The sequence below is a fragment of the Ornithodoros turicata genome, unplaced genomic scaffold, assembly GCF_037126465.1.
Source record: "Ornithodoros turicata isolate Travis unplaced genomic scaffold, ASM3712646v1 Chromosome53, whole genome shotgun sequence".
Lineage (NCBI taxonomy): Eukaryota > Metazoa > Arthropoda > Arachnida > Ixodida > Argasidae > Ornithodoros > Ornithodoros turicata.
In genome coordinates, this window is record NW_026999381.1 from 870,586 (window position 1) to 887,473 (window position 16,888).

Here is a 16,888-nt window from a genome sequence, read left to right on the forward strand (position 1 = left end):
GTAGTTTCTAATGGTAATAATTGCCTTCTTTTTCTTCTCCGTTGCCTGTATTCCGAATAGGGGGTGTCGTAACTGTCGTGCACAGGGCACATACGCATGATGGTGAATTCGGTGAATGTCAACCTATAAAATTAATTATTTTTACTCAGAAAGGTTTCACGCTGTTTGTTATTGTAAGGTACTTCCGATTTTATATTTTTTGTTTGTTTTCGTTTGTTGTTCGGTTTTCGTGTGGCGTGGCTCGTTATTTTATTCACCACATCACCACTAGCAATGAGGTGGAGTATGGACCCTGGCAATGAAACTCCCCATTCCTCATCTTAAAATAACGTTATTGTCACGAGTGTTTTGCAGAAGTTCAGCTGTCAGCGTATTTCATTGGAGAAATTCGAAGCGCTGTGCACGAAGATCATGCACATGCATGACATATCACACACGCTGTAGGAGCGACTGCACATGCGAGGTTAACACAGCAGTTTATTTACTTCCATCGTACCTCACAGATTAAAAGAACAGTGGAACAAATTGGCATATTGGCGTAGGTTCTGCATCCGGTTCTTCGGCACAGCTGAGCGACTGTGAGGGGAACCTGCAAGCACAAGCGCATTGTTTATAGAAAATACATGGTCTTGAGATTTGTAGGAGCAGCCACACATACTTTCTTAGTACGCAATGGCACCAGCGAAGTAGCAATGCAAACAAGTCCGAGTTGTCAGATGATACGAATAAACAGATTTTTCTTTAAAATAAAGAGCTTACCTGCGAAAAATTATCCCTCTTTCTCTGTCCGCGTGAAGTGTACTCAAAGCTGCAACAAACTGGCATGACATGCCCCTTAATTTAAAGGAAATTTTAAAAAAAATACGGGCAGCACCGCTTGCACTAAATGCAGACGACAGGATGCGATGGGCCCACCAATATGGCGGCCGGTGACCACGCTGTGGAGCACCCTATGCGCGATCCAGCCTATACTATAGAGATCAGTGCGGTAAACCGACATCTCCATGCTGCTCTGCGCGCCAACGGGAACCGGAAATGGCGAAAACGAAACCACTCGCCATTCCATGCTCTGGTCTGTCCAGTTTCGCGATAATAATGTGACGACAACACAGAAGCGAGTTATGTAGTGGGAAAATATTCACTGCCTATTTGTTTAACGAAGACATGTGAGATACCCACATAGTGCGCTGAGTTTAGAGAGCGAGTGATGAATTTAGGAAAAGGAACGCGTCAAGTTTAGCGGAATGAAGAAGCCAACGGAAGGCAACACCTTCCATGACCAACGGATGGCAGCTCCATTGTAGCCTTTTTTTTTTTTTTTGAGCGAGTACGACCCCCATGTTTGATGCCGAAATAAATGTCGACGATGGGGATATCACATTGTAATGGCATATTATCAGTCAACTGCTGAACTATTGATACTGCAAAGCTGTTAATTATGTAAACGACCAGTTTAACTCCGCTTCCCAGTAAAGTGGCGTAAAAGTCTATATGCAAGGAAAGGGTAATGATAACACGATAAAATCAACAGTTAAGACGTTATCCGATGTCCTTAAGAAAGTGACACGCTGACACGAGGATACCCCAGTGTGTCATGATAAGCGAAAATGTGTGAAGCTCAGCTCAAGCGTACATAATCTGACTTTCTTCAGTTTGGAACAATATCTGTGAGTATTCTGGAGGAACGTGATCGACGTAGCAGACTTCACGTCCCAGGTAATACAGACGGCGCATGGAATGGAACTCCAGTAACTTAAGTATATGGTTATGGAACGTGGAATGCAAAGCTTCCACTTCAGATTAACGTAGGTCACACATAAAATTTCAACGCGTGGCCCGCACTGCGTAGATATACCGCACTTTCCTCGCTGGCCGACCAACGGCAAAGAGGGGAACGTTAGCGCGATTCTCTGTACAAAAATTACGCGACAAGGAATGTGCACTGCACAACGTTTTCCCAAAATGTTTTACATCCAGATTCCGCCTGGGGAATGCACTCATCAAAACAACGTTGATTTCTTATGGGTGAATCAACACCATTTTTCAGTTCACCGTTCGAATTCAAGAACCCGCAAATGACTGCAGCTCACCTGGAATCAGCAGACCTAAATGTTTAGAAAAAAAAGGCACAAGACGTTGTCTTTTCTTTTAATGTTTCCCCAGGACGCAGAAAGGCGATAGTGTGCTCTTTCACCGTCATAGTTTCAAAAGATATGTTTGCATTTAGCTGAGACATCCTGAACACGTGTATTCAGGCTTTTAGTGCATATTTAAATGTGGTTAGTGCGTAGCCAGATGGCCTAACTGCAACAACTTTATTTTCAGAAGTAGAGTGGGGAGGTTCATCGCCAGAGGCCATATTCTACCCCATTGCTGGTGGGGATGTGGGGAATGAAATACTGAGCCCCTTCACAATAACCATCGAAGTCCGATGGTGTCCAGAGATGTCAAAAGAGCTTTGAGCGCAGATCGTTGCTGGGCTGGATTGAGCCAGGGACCAAGCAATTTCGATAGGGAGAAGGAGCGAGAGTCCAGCTGACTAACAGACACGGAGAGTGCGGTTCGGGAAGGTTGATAGTGGGGGCAATGAAGAAGGATGTGCTCCAGATCCTCTAGGGCACCACAGTGGCAGCAGGTACGAGAGTCAACTTGTCTGAAGCGGTAACGCCACTGAGCTGTGAAGGCCACATCGAGTCGCATTCGGTGGATTAATGCAGCATCTTGACGAGAAGGCCTGGCGAAGACTCTGCTCCGAAGAATACATCATACGACAGCATTATAGAGAAATTACGCGGAAGAAGCGCATAAAAAATAGAAATTCATTTAATCCCCGGATATAAACAAATCGAAAAATTCCGGTTTCGAAAACAAGGAAGTTTCTACTGACGCATCTATAAACTGATTAAACAAAGACGCCGACATGTACTGTATTGACTGTTTCTGGTAATTAGTTCTACATATTGGTACATCAAATTGCACAGCTCTATGTTGATAGGAATAGGAACGTTTCCGAAGATTACACAAATCCGAGAATTCGGCACGATTATTACGAACACTTAAGAATACGTTAATGTCAATTTGTAACTTAAAAAAAACTGAAATTGGCATAATGTTATAGCACCTAAACAGCTCTCGGGAATGCTCAAGAGAACGCGGGCCAGTCATAATTTTTTCGAGGCTCTTGTTTGCAGGACAGATAGTACATTTATGTTCCTGGCGGTGGTAGTACCCCACACCATAAAACAATAACTACATCTAGAAACAAAGTGAGAGTTATATATTCCCAACTTGACATTTTTTGGCTGTAGATAACGACGTCTACATAACATTTCAGTCGTCATTCTCATCTTGACGGACAGCGAAGCCATTGGTTAGATTGGTGCGCCATTGCAGAAGCCTTGCGACACACACAAACCAACGGTAAAGCTGCGCCATCTCTTAGGCGAAAGCAGAGGCTTGGTAAGTGCCTGACCTCCACGTCCTCCCATTGGCAGGCATCCAGGAGGAGGAGCCTCAGAGAGCACCTCATCAGCGCTCAGAGAGCGGACGGCCTTTGCCAGCGGGTGTCCCAGTGGCTTGCAGAACAAGACCCAGCGGACACCGGAAATGCTGTAGAAGGGTACGATTCCTATCTGCTGGATGAGGATGGCATCCTGCTCAGGTACATACCCCAGGCGGAGGACGATGGCAGCTCCTCCCCGTTTAGAGTCGTGGTGCCACGGAAGTTGCGTAAGTCGTTCATACGTTACTTTCATGACTCGGCCTTGGCAGGTCACAGTAGCGGCAGGAAAACTTATGAAAAGTTGTGTCGTGTTGGGACATGGCCAGGAATGAGGAAAGACGTAACAAAGTATGTTCGCACTTGTCCCGTATGCCAGAAAGCTAAACCTCGTGGTGGTTTGCCACCGGGACGCTTACAGCCTGTTCGTTCCAATAGGCCTTTGCAAATTGTAGCTTGTGATGTTATGGGACCTTTTCCCCGTAGCCGCAGAGGTAACCAGTATCTTTTCGTAGTTAGTGATCACTTCACGAAGTGGGTTGAGCTTTTCCCTCTCAGGACGCTGACTTCACAAAAAGTGTGGGAGAAATTGTTCGAGACCTTTGCAAGGTTCGGATTCCCGGCTCAACTGATCAGCGATAATGCTAGTTACTTTACAAGTAAGATGTTTTCCGATTCTTGCGCTGTCTTAGGCATTAAGCATAAGAAGACTTCTCCGTATCACCCTCAGGCTAACATTACCGACCGTGTTAATCGGAACTTGAAAATGATGTTGGTTGCTTTCACTAGTCAGCACCACCGTGATTGGGATCTTCGCGTGGCTGAGCTGACGTTCGCTACACGCACGACGGTCAACAGGTCTACAGGCTTCACCCCGGCGTTCCTGAACTGGGGACGAGAGGCACCTTTTCCAGTGGAGAATGCTCTGGGCCTCCGGGATGGTGCTACCCGGCCTCCTTATTCAAGGTTTGCTGAGGACCTCCGGAGTCGGCTGGACGATGCAGCCCGGACTGCTCGGGAGAACCTGGACGTCGCAAGGTTGGACCAGGCTCGCCAGTACAACCGTGGACGTCGGAACCTCACCTACAGCGTCGGTGACCTCGTTATTCGACGGACTCACCCGCTAAGTGATGCGTCACGAGGATTTGCAGCTACACTCGCAGATAGGTGGGATGGCCCTTTTGAGGTAAGTGCGTGCCCCTCCTGCCTCACTTACAGGCTTCGTCGCTGCGACACCGGCGAAGAGTCTGGGCCAGTTCACATCTCGGACCTGAAGACTTATCACGTCCGGGACCCGGACGGAGACGAGACCGACCTTCCGCCTCCTCCCCTGCAGGACTCGAACCAGGGAGCCCCTCCCGGACCTGCAAGACGTCGCTACAACCTACGTCCCCGTAGACAGCGCACGTGACGCCACCTCATCGGCCGCTAGTTTCTAGTGCTCTCGATTTGGTTTGGCCTTTTCGCTAATTATCTGTCTGTCTTTCGTTTTCACGACTGTTTACGATAATTAGTGTTGTGCGAGGGCTGGACAGACCCTCTCGGCTGGGAGCTCCCTCCTGACCGTTCCATTCTTTTACCATTTTTTAGGATGGCTCCACGTCACAACCAGACCGGCCGGAGCAGTAGCCGAGGGTGCTCCCGCCAGAGGACTCAGAGGCCCACCAACCCCCCAACTGATGTAGGCGTCCTCGGCGATGAGCGGATCGGTGGATCACCAACACCCCACCAGGGCGGAGATCCACCGATCCGCTCATCGCCGAGGACGCCTACATCAGTCCCGGCTCGATGCAGCACGCACAGCACGCAGGGAGCGTGCGGCGGCGAACGATACCGCGGCGGCTGTCACACTCCTCCAGCGCCAACGTCCAGACCTCCTGAGCGTTCCGGCCGCTCCTCCACCCCGTCTTCCCGAGGACTGCGTCATTGATATGCCGGACGACGTGTGAGGACCGCTCGACTACATGACCCTGATCGCCCCTTGGTGGGGCGTTGGGACCTCCGGGGCGTGGCCCAACGGACTTTCCGGTGGCTGCTGCCATTTGTAGACGTCGGGTCGACCTCTGAACTTTTCGTCTCTTCATCTTCTGTTTGTGAGCGGGTCGCCCAGTCTTGTGGGGAGGGGGAATTGTAGGACTTTATCTGTTTTCACGTTTCGCCGGGCTGAACTTTGTTATCGTCGTTGGTTGTTATCATTATTTGCTGGCGTTATCCACTGTTGTGGCTGCGGAACTGTTGTAGGGGGGGGGGGGCGTGGTCGTTCATATTTAAGCAAGCCCCAAGCAGCACAATGTACCGAAAGTCGAGTGCAATAGGGGTGGACGGGTAGGAGGAAGGCCTTGAACAGACTTCTGAAACTAAAGAACATTGATAAGATACATACCGTCCACCCCTATTGCACTCGACTTTGAGTACATTGTGCTGCTTGGGGCGTTTTTTTTTTCGCGCGGAGTGCCCAAGCAGCACAATGTACTGAAAGTCGAGTGCAAGAGGGGTGGACGGGTAGGTGGAAGGCCTTGAACAGACGCGTGAAGCTGAAGAACCTTGATAAGACACATACCGTCCACCCCTATTGCACTCGACTTTCGGTACATTGTGCTGCTTGGGTGGTCTTCGAGTGGTTGCCGGTTGTTTCGGCGGTTGCGTGTCGTGCTGCTGTGGAATAAACGGTATGTTGTGTTGTTAAACTCTGTTGGTTGCCTCGCTTCTTGGTTCTGCCGAGCGGACGGATTACGGCCTTGAGAGTGGGAACTACCCTATTGAAAAATACTTCAGAAAATCTTACAAAAGAAATCTCTCAGACTGCTGAAGGAATTTCTATGAGGTTATGAGACTAAATCTTACAAAATTTCTCTCAGAGTTTCTTACAGGGATCCTGTAGGAATCCAGGGAGGATTTCTTACAGGCAGGGGCAATGCAGCTTTCTTACAGGGTGGCCGTGAGGCTTTCTCACAGGATTTCTTACAGGCCTCGAGACCCGCAAGAAAGCCTGTGAGAAAGTGTAATGGGCCACCCTGCAAGAAACATCCTAAGAAAGCTGCACTGCCACGTATGATAATTGAAGGATCCCATTACTTGCTGAGAAGTATTGAGAGTAAGTCTCATGCCGTCACTGTAAGGAAGGTTGCAGAACATTTGTGGCCCAGCCAATAAGTTCAGAAAGGCATGACCCAACGCATTGTACACGTACTTGAAATGTCCAATGCGACGACCAAGAAATTTCTTCATGTGATTATGACAACTTTTTGTTTCGCACATTGGGAACGCGTAGGCTTTCTTCCGTAAAAGCATCATCCAACTTTCTCGAGACGAGAATGGGTTACGACCACGTACGAATCCAATTAATTTCCGCTCGCTGCCGCTTCTTCAGAGTTTAACCTAGAAGAAACAGCATTTTAAAAAGCACGGTTAAAACAATATGTGTGTGCGTGAGAGATAGGCATAGAAATATGTAACATACCGTTTGCCCAAAGCACAGTTGCTATAACCATTCTACTGCATTCTACTGCATTCTACCTTCCATTCCTCAGAATACGTGCGAACAGGGGTAAAGACGCATAAAGAATGAGAATGCGTAGTACGGACGATTATATACCACACACACACACGTGCTATATACCTCAAAAGCGACGAAAATCCTGAATTCCTGGCGATATTTGCATGAGAAGCGTAGCTGCGTCCATGCGCTTCAGCGTTTCAAAGCAGACTACCGAACTTCCTGGCAGTTGGAATAAACGCTGTTTCTGAATCACGCTGTTTTCTCATAGAGATCACAAGGCCAGACCCTGAATTATCCCACAGGATATTTTCACATTGGTGTGCCTGTGATGATAGGTATTCGAATCTGCATCCTTTGTGGGAAATTCTGAGAGACGAAGACGCTTCTGTAAGAAATTCTGAAGGATGCTATGTTTCTATGAGATTTTCTGAAGTATTTTTCAATAGGGATACTGCCCGGTTGGGGGGTAGTTGTCCACAGTGTGCGCTTTGTATCAACCTGTATTTTTCAAAGTAAGCAACCGTGTGAGATATGATGAATGTGCCTGGGTGGGTGCCTGAACTGTTCTGCGATTTTGTATTGCACAGATGTGATAGACACGGATACACGGATGTACGCCACGCAAAAGCGCACTGGTAAGAATAAGAATACTCGTATCTCTGCGAAGGTATATAGTTAGTACGTGCAGAAACCGGAATTGCATGATTCACTTTCGATCGGTTATTTTCAGGTCCTTCGAGGCGCAGAGCACCGAAACTGCTTTCCCGGAAGCGTTGTGTATACGTACGGAAATCCACATTGGCATGCCAAAGAACCTAGCAAATACATTAAAGACCGCCTCAAAGCCGAGCTTCATGATACTGTAAAGCAAGTCACAAAGCATGCCTTCTCCAAAAGAGGCTTGTTGCGACGATACCCTGTGATGTGCTTGTTAGCTATGTAAATACACTTTTTCGCAACGCTTGTGCAGCGATTTCGAGAAAAGTAGTGACATCATATTTGCATGTCTGTGAATAAGCTTGACGAATACAGTATTCCCGTTCCAATATCTGTGTTTGTCACTTTCTGACGTCCGCCTCGTAAACCAGTAGAATAATGAATGAAAGGCACAGCACCGTACCACCTGAAAGCACGCAGATCGTTCAGCCATGTTGGATAAGCATGAAAAACAGCGTCCGCGTTCGAATGCGGTACCCACCGCCTTATCCAAAATCATAGCGGATGCGCATGCGCAGAATTGGTCTTGCAACCACTGGGGTCGGATTTGGTGCTGCAGCTGCCCTAATAACGTCCCCATTGCGATCAATGGGAGAGTCCCATCCCTGATTATACACTTGACTGACTTTGCACTGGGCTTTCAGAGGTGTCTTAGGACACCCTGACGTAAGGCATCAAGTGCTACGTGACCCTCTGACGCCATCCTCTCAAACGTTGCGGTGCAGTGTGCCTCATATGCACCAAATGCTCATAACCTGCAAACGCTCAAAACCTCCAAACGCTCATATGCACCGAAAAAAAGTTGGTGGTTTTGAGCGTTTGGTGGAAATGAGCAGGAGGGGAGAACCCGCTCATAAGCATCAAACGTCCAGAACATCCGAATGCTCATATGCACCGAAAGGCGGGCGACCACAAAGGACGGGTCTTCCTCTCCCGCATTTGGAACAAGGTCATAGGGTGAGAAAGGTGGAATGAATGGCGCTTACCAAGTCCGCTTAATGTGTCAGTTTCAAGTTTATGTAACGGCTTGGTCCTGCATGTATGTAGCCAGGACGAATAGCACCTTCTCGTTTATGGATTTCAATTTGAGCTTTATTTTCATAGACACGGAGGCAGCCTAGACCAAAAGACTTGATTCTAGCTCGAAAGGCACTCGGCTCCCAGGGCTGTAGCAACAAAGAGCGTGGTGTCCTCCGAACATATGTCCGGATTCACTTACAGTGCAGAAGCTGGAATACGATATTTATATAGGGTTTATATTATGCATACATAGGCCTGCAGTGAACCTTTGCGCAAAACCCTTCTTTCGAGCCTTGTTCTTCGCAAGTTGGTTCGCCAATAATCCTGGCGGTTACCGTGGTACAAGGAGCTTCCCAATGAAGACTACAGAGGGATGCTCGCATATTTTCTGTGGTGGGTAGTCTTCTTGGACTACCCAAATCCCCGAGCAAGAGGGTTAGCACGCCCGGTCTTCCTCTCCTGTGCCACCACCATCTCTCCTCTCTTCTCCCTCCCCTGGGTGCACCGAGCCGCCACTTCAGAGTAGGCTAACCGCACCTTCCCCCTACATCACCCCACCCCCCTCTCTCAAACGTTGCCTGCCTGCGTACTGCTGATGAGGCCCAAGAAGGCCGAGACAGCTGTCCTCCCATTTTCATTTTGAATGTTTATAAGTACAGGATTTTCACAAAAGTTAAGTACCTATGTTGTGCATAAAGAGCATATCTAATTTCAGAGTTGTGTAGTGACGATGTAATAAACATGTTTATGTTATTCGTGGAATATTTTTCTTTCACCCTCTGTGATAACAGCGGTCTTATTACTTTGGTTTTGTGCTAATCTTCCAAACAACAAGGTGTCACATCAGGTTGGATCTCATACAGAGAGGCGAGCAATTTGGTGGCATGGCACGAGATGGCAATTGCTCCGAAAGCTAGTCGTTCATTATATATAGTCTTTGGTTTGCGAGATTTCGCGCACGTTGAAGTGCACACAAACTTTAAAAACGTCTGTGGCATCCCCCGTGACCATAGTTATATCCACGTTGTAGTTGCGACATAGAGCCACCACTTTTTGCTTCTTTTTTTCAAGTGGATCTACGGCTGTCATGCAGTTTGGGCATAATCGAGAATGCGTAAGATCAGTTCTCACGCGACCACTCTTCGGCCACAAATTCCATCCCACAAGTCACATACAGTGAGAATATGTGTACCATTAGATCACACGCAACCACTCCGCGTCCACCAATTGGGTCCCCGTAACCTCGCACGCAGAGCCCTTATGATATTGAATAGGGGAGCTATGTGACCTAACGGGCTCACATACGGACCCACCTCAACCCTTCAATGGCGACACGTAAATACCCATTGGGGTCATGAATGGTCCAATAAAAACCAATTTGGTCTCATTAAAGAATCCTATGGGATCTTGTGATATTTTTTTATAGGGTTAATAGACCGTATGCAAAACCTAGCGCCATCTCGTAGCACTCCCGGGAACCTACCGGCATTCCGCCATGTCTGAGGCGTCCTCTCCGGCACGAGCAATGCAAACGGCTGTCATACAACAGCTCTTTCACATGTCCTGCTTCTCACATATGCTGGCTCACTATCTTATTTGTATGATGAGACACGGGTTTCAAAGGGAATGTAAACCAGGTAAGAGAGCCTCAAATGTCTGTATTCCTTATTGCACTGAAAGCATTGAGCGCTGTGACATAGGTTTGGCAAGAAAATAACGTTAACCTAGTGCAACGATGCTTTGTAATCTCATCCCAAGAGAAATTTATACAGTTTAGTAGAGCTCATTTGAGAAGTGGGTAGTGCACTTTATACAGCAGAAACATTTGGTACAAAATAAAAGCTTAGTACGATTGTAGTTGTTGCTATGAAACCCGCTGTGATGCTCACCGTTACGCACTGGTATAAAATGGGGTCTTTCTCAGCTCGGTGAATCTGAGTTTTCGTTATTTGAGCATCTCCACATAATTGTCACGTTTGGTTGCACTGCATTTCACGTGACTGTTTACCAGACAGATAGTCCTCCTTAGATGGGCCCCTCAGACGGTGCACTCTGACTGTTTCGATCATTTAGTGCGAGGACACTTCATGCTCGCCTTACAGTCACCTTCAACAGCTTCCCTGAGACAGATGTGACTGCTAGCCATCAAGAGAAAAGATGAAGTTCAATGCTGGCACAGCAAATGTGTGTTCAAGCACTTCAAAGAGACTGATTTTGACGCAAACGTGCCAAATGGAAGACGGGACATCTATGAATTTCTTGTGCCATCAGTCTTCACAATCAAGAAGAAGAAGAAGAAGAAGCTAGAGAGAAAACTACCAAGGGAACGCGTAGTGATGCAAAACTATCGATCAGTCACCGATAGTATCCAGAAACATCGTAGGTTTGGGATAATTGACCATCGATACTCCACAACCGTACTAAGCTTTTATTTTGTGCCAAATGTTTATGCCGTATACAGTGCAGTAAATAGTTCTTAAATGAACTGTACTGAACTGTCTAAATATGTCATAGGATGGCATTAAAGAGCAGGTTTGCATTAGGTTAACGTAAGTCTCTCTCCCAAAATCGAAATGACAGCGCTCCAATGCAACAAGGAATCCAGAAGCACTCTTACCTTGCTTGCGTTCTCTTTTGAACTCCTCGTCTCACCATGTGAATAACATAGTGAAACAGCACATGTGTGAGGCAAGACGCGCGATAGAAAAGCTGGACGTGAGTCGTGTGTATGGCTCGGGTCGGGGAGAGAGCCTCAGACATGGCGGAATTCCGAAGGTTTCCGTGCGCGCTACGAGAGGGCGCTGCGTTTTGCATATCGTCTATTGCTGTAAACCCCATGTTACCGAAAGCGTACGACATACAGTTGACAATTGTGTGCCGCTGGCTGCCGTTGGCTCCGTTTTCTTTTTTCCATCAAAAATGGTTTCGGAGCGGTTACAAAAGTTTATCTATACGCTAAAAAACAAAAATCGCTAATCGTGCAAACTGTGAAAAGCACGGTCGTGGTGAAAACATGCAGCGAAACGGTTAAACCAGTCCTCCTCAGGTACCCGCGCACGCGGCTGTAGAGTATGTGCCCATACACCATGTTGCAAGCCCATTGACCTAGACTGTGCGCGCGCTCCTATTGGTCGAGAACGTTTTGAAATCGCATTTTGTACGCGCGCATGCGCGTACAGCGTCTCGGCCGTTTCAGCATAGTTTCGAAATAGCATGGCCGGCATGTCGTCCTCCTGTGTTCAGTGGTGTCAATCGACAGAACAGTTTGCAGAAATATGTTGGCGGGTTTACTCGTGCGTTATTGTGAGTCTACGCGTATTGTGCTGTTTCTGGACACAACCATATTATCCCACGAACAATTTGTCAACTGCGGTACCAGGATGCTTCATGAGTTGGAGCGTGAAGAACAAGTTCGGGCACCGTTGGATTTCGAGGACTGTCAACAAAGACAAGATTTCGTGCCACACAAGCGCTTTTCGCTTCGCTATAATGGATGCACCGCAGGCAGCGAAAGATGGTCATCATGAAATAGTACGCACTTATGAGACTGGCTCGGTATTAGGAGTTGAACGGTGTGTTCGTTCTGCTTCATGTTCGAACTTTGTCCCAGTGTGTCAGCAACGCAGTGGGGTTCGTACGCACAGTGCACCCAAGTATCAGATCTTTGAATTAGTGCTTTGTATCAAATAAATCTTTATTTTACCCCAAAATCGCTTTAGTTATTTTGAATACCGAGTAATGGCGGCAGGCCTGAGAATTTATTTTGGCAATTGCCATTGCGTTACGAGTGGGATTCTGTGCTATACCGAGAAAAATGACCACGGGGAACGCATTTCCGCAAAGAAAACGTCAAGTTGCCTTAGAAAATTTCGGAGTTCAATTCAAGAAATTAACTTTCCGTCAATTAAAATGAAATAAAAATGTTACCAATATGTGGCAACAGTTATTGGCAGAAAAAAAATCCCTTGACCGCATGTCCCTCACGGGCCAACGTCTTTTACTATGAATTTCTATCATGGTTGGTGACCACCGTGTATATGGAGGAATGAAACCTAAGAACGGAACATGGCGATCCTCGAGGATCTTCAAATTTCCATTGGCCCTTCGCGCAGAGTGATGTCATCTGCCGCACACCTTCTCCAAGCGAGGGGATACAGCGGCTTCCCCTTCATTCGTAAGGCTCTTCACGAATGGACCCATCACCTCATCCGTGAGGTTTCTCACGAAAGGCCTCACGGCCTCATCCGTGAGGCTCCTCACACAGAGCCTCACTGCCTCAACCGTGAGGTTCCTCACAAAGGGCCTCACGGCCTCATCGGTTGGGCTCCTCACAAAGGGCCTCACGGCCTCATCTGTGAGGCTCCTCACGGAATACGTTGTGCCCTCACGTATTGATGGCCTCACGACGACTGCCCTCATGAGGGCCCTGACGGTGGGCCTCATGAGGGACAATGCCTCACGACTGTCCTCATGAGGAACTTTCAGCGTGGTCTGGCCTCACTCACCCTCACCTCATCGTCGTGAGGTGAGGGTGAGGCGTCCTCATGAGAGTCCTCAAGAGTGAGGCCGCCCAGCTATGCTGCTCCAGCCCCCGCATTGGTATTCGGAGGACCGCCTTACCCTTCCTCTACAAGTGTTATGTGCGGCCCATTCTGGAGTTTAGGTGCTTTCTGTTCTCCCACCTCCCGGACTACTGCCTGAACAGGCTCTTTGTTATCGAGAGGAAAGCCTTGCGCCTATGCTTGGGTCTCCCTAAATATGCAGCCAATCAGGCGCTTTATGCCGAAGCTCGTATCCCTCCCCTCAAGACCCGGTTTCGCCTGCTGTCAGTGAACTGCTTCCTTTCCCTCTGCCAGAGCCCTCTGGCGTTCAGACACAATGAGTCCCTCAGGAACATGACTCGGTGGGTCTCTCGGCGGTGGCGCAGGTCCAACACACCCCAACTTGTATTCGTCGACTCCTTTTTGGCACCCTATCGCTGTCTGATCTGGCCCCACCCACCTGCCCGCTGAGGGACCTGTCTCTGCTGATCGCCGAAGCTTTCCTCCCTGGACGTGTCCTAGCTCCTCCGGCCAGGCTCGAGGCCCTCCTCACGGACCACGTCAGCCGGTTCCACTCTCACTTGGTTGTTGCCACAGATGCCTCCGTGTCCGCCGCAGGCGGGTGCTGGAATTGTCTTCCCGCAGCGGGATGCGCACTTCCCGATTCGCCTCCCGGACTTCACTCCAGTATTTGAGAGCGAGCTCCTCGTCATGATACTGGCTCTCCGCATGGTCCCTCCTCAGTTCTGCAAGGTTCTGTTCCTGTCAGACTCTCTATCTGTCATCGCAGCTCTGTCCGACCCCTCTGCCGACGCCTGGAAGACCTTCCTGTCCCTTACTCCGAGTCATATCACGGACGTCGTCTCGACGTGGATTCCAGGACATCGTGGCCTCTCTGTCAACGAGTTGGCTGATAACCTGGTCAAGGCATCCCTCGCTGGGCCCTCATCGACCTGTTACCTCCACTGCCCGCAGTAACTCGGGCCAGATATGGGAGGCTGCTGGAGCTGTCTGGACGCCGCTTGCCTGACCACCGTTACGATCACCTTTCCTTCGCGTGGCACACTGACCGCTGCCATTCGCGCCGTGTTGAAGTCCTGCTGACGCGCCTTCGATGCCACGCCTTGCCTCTAAACTTTTACCTTCACCGCGCGGGTACCCATCCATCGCCAGCGTGCCCACACTGCGGGCAGGTCGAGACCACTGAGCATCTGCTGCTGCACTGTCGCCTGTACGACAGGTCCCGCCGCAACCATTTCACCCTGCCCTCTACCAGACAAGGCATCCATCTTTCCTCGTCCTTACTCTCCTTCGGAGCCTCACACACGGTGATATGGATCCCCGAAGTGGCGTCCAGCGTCGCTGCCTTCTTATCTACCTGCGGCCGCTTTTGAGTAGCTCGGCCCGAGTAGCCTGACCACCTAATCGCCACCACCATCCCCATCTCTATAACGACCGCCCGTCCCCCTGGAACTATCATACCCCCTCTCATACTCCTGGCCAATCGCCCTGTGTGGCTAAGGGCCATTTCCTTTGTGGTTGAAGAAGAAGAACCGGCCCACCAAAACCGCTTCTGTCCATTCGCTCGGCTTCTGCTGAGTTCCAGTCACCCACCAAAGTTGTCACGTCGAGACTGGGAGGTACCCTGGTTCTAATCCCGGTGCCGGCTGTGCTGTCTGGGGTCTTTCCTGGGTTTTCCTCAGACGCTTTCAGACATATGTCGGCACAGTTCCCTTAGAAGTCGGCCCAGGACGCACATTCCCCCAGGGCGTGAGTCGTGACGTTGCCCACATACGTGAGGCCGACAACGGCAAGCCCTATCACCACCACCACCACCACCACCACCAGGGGGACGGGCGGTCGTTATAGAGATGGTGGTGGCGGTTAGGTGGTCAGGCTACTCGGGCCGAGCGACTCAAAAGCGGCCGCAGGTAGATAAGAAGGCAGTGGTTAGCGTGCTGGCCATGTCACGCCGAGACTTGAAGGTACCCGGGTTAGAATCCCGGTGCCGGCTGTTGTCTCTGGGATTTCCTCAGACGTTTTCAGACATATGTCGGCACAGTTCCCTTAGAAGTCGGCCCAGGACGCACATTCCCCCAGGGCGTGAGTCGTGACGTTGCCCACCTCTGTGAGGCCGACAACGGCGAGCCCTTTCACCACCCACCCACCACACCCACCCACCACCAAACTTGGACAACAAAAGACGGATTACGAACTATGAAAGGCAGCATACCCCGAAAAGCAGTAAAAGGGAGTGCAACCTGTGTACCTGTGTACCATCATAAATGGAAGGTATGCAATATTGTTGGGGTTTATTGGTTACATTTGAGGCAGAGGCTGAAAGCTCTACTTCTTGGTATGTTCGCGAACGGTTTGGGTTGCCGTCTTCTTTTTCTTCGTCGCCTTCTCTGCTTCAAAACTCTCCAAGGAGTCCTTAACTCCACGCAGAAATTCGTACCTCTCCTTGTCATAGACATAAATTGTGTAAATGTTTTTGCCATCTTCGTTGTCGGACGGTGCACGCTTCCGCTGCATTTCATCGCGCTGCCGATCGCGACGCGGACGAGCACAAGCCTTCACTTCCACGACACGACGTGCAATGTCTCGACCTTCCGGAGATCGTAGAATGAAAAGCACTGCAGTAGCCCGTCGGTTAATGCTGCCTGCACAGCTGTTGCGACACATGAAACGCAACCTGTACGTAAACAGATCGTTACTGTCATGATACGGAGCCTCGAAAGGAACTGTGAGAAAGTTACGCTGCCCGTTTGCTTCATCTTCGGAGTACACGGTGGCTGGGTGATCGCAAAGTATCCAGTGATCACGAGAATTATTCTTTCCGTCCGATCCCACAGCGTGCAAGGAACACCGGCGAATATTTTTGAGCCTCAGATCTGGATCTCGATACACGGCGACAATGCAAACAGTCGTACCTGGAGGCTGAGCTTGGTCAGTGACGAAATGAGCTGGAACCGCGTTGCCCATCACGGTGTAAAGCTTGCGCCTGTCTTCCGAGTACGTCCAAACGTTGTTTGTTGATGCATAATCTTTGAACTTAACTTGGAATCCAACGTCACCTGGCCAGTCTTCGGCACTGTGGTTTGCGCAGTTTGTGTTTGGTACCTGCACATTCGTCGGACGAGGTTCGACGTCTTCTTGCTTGACAGCCTCCATGTTGACAGTAGTTGAACGAAGGTGCCCAGGCATGTTTTCGATGCCTGCTCATTCGCCTCGAAGCGTCCGTTCAACCTCCTCCCCTATCCTCCTCTGCACCGCGCCGTTTGGGACGCTCGCATCCTAGGGTTCTCCTCAATGCAAATGCTATAGAGCGCTCGTATATGCGTTGACGACTGCCACTACTGGGACGGATGATTGGGAAATCTATTAATATTAAATCAGGTACTTTTTTTAAGAAATTCGACTGGTCGGGATATTGATTCTGAAGTGCGCAAAAAGCTCACTGAAAAGTGGAGAACCCAACGCTGCTGGCGCTCTTGGTGTCATATATGTACTTTACATCACATTATGTAAAATTGCAGTTGCGTCTTGCTTTGAACTGTATGCGCAAATACGTGGCCTACAGGTTTGACAGCTGCTGTTGCATGCGTACAT

General features: G+C 49.2%; 1 protein-coding gene across 1 annotated transcript in view; it reads right to left on the reverse strand.

Moving 5' to 3' along the window:
* Positions 1-485: 485 nt before the first annotated feature.
* Positions 486-16,888, reverse strand: part of LOC135374326 (uncharacterized) — an 82,879-nt gene continuing 66,476 nt past the window's right edge. Inside the window, exon 5 of the transcript XR_010416844.1 lies at positions 486-589. The gene's annotated coding sequence lies outside the window, so the exon portion shown is untranslated. The remainder of the gene's footprint in view (positions 590-16,888) is intronic.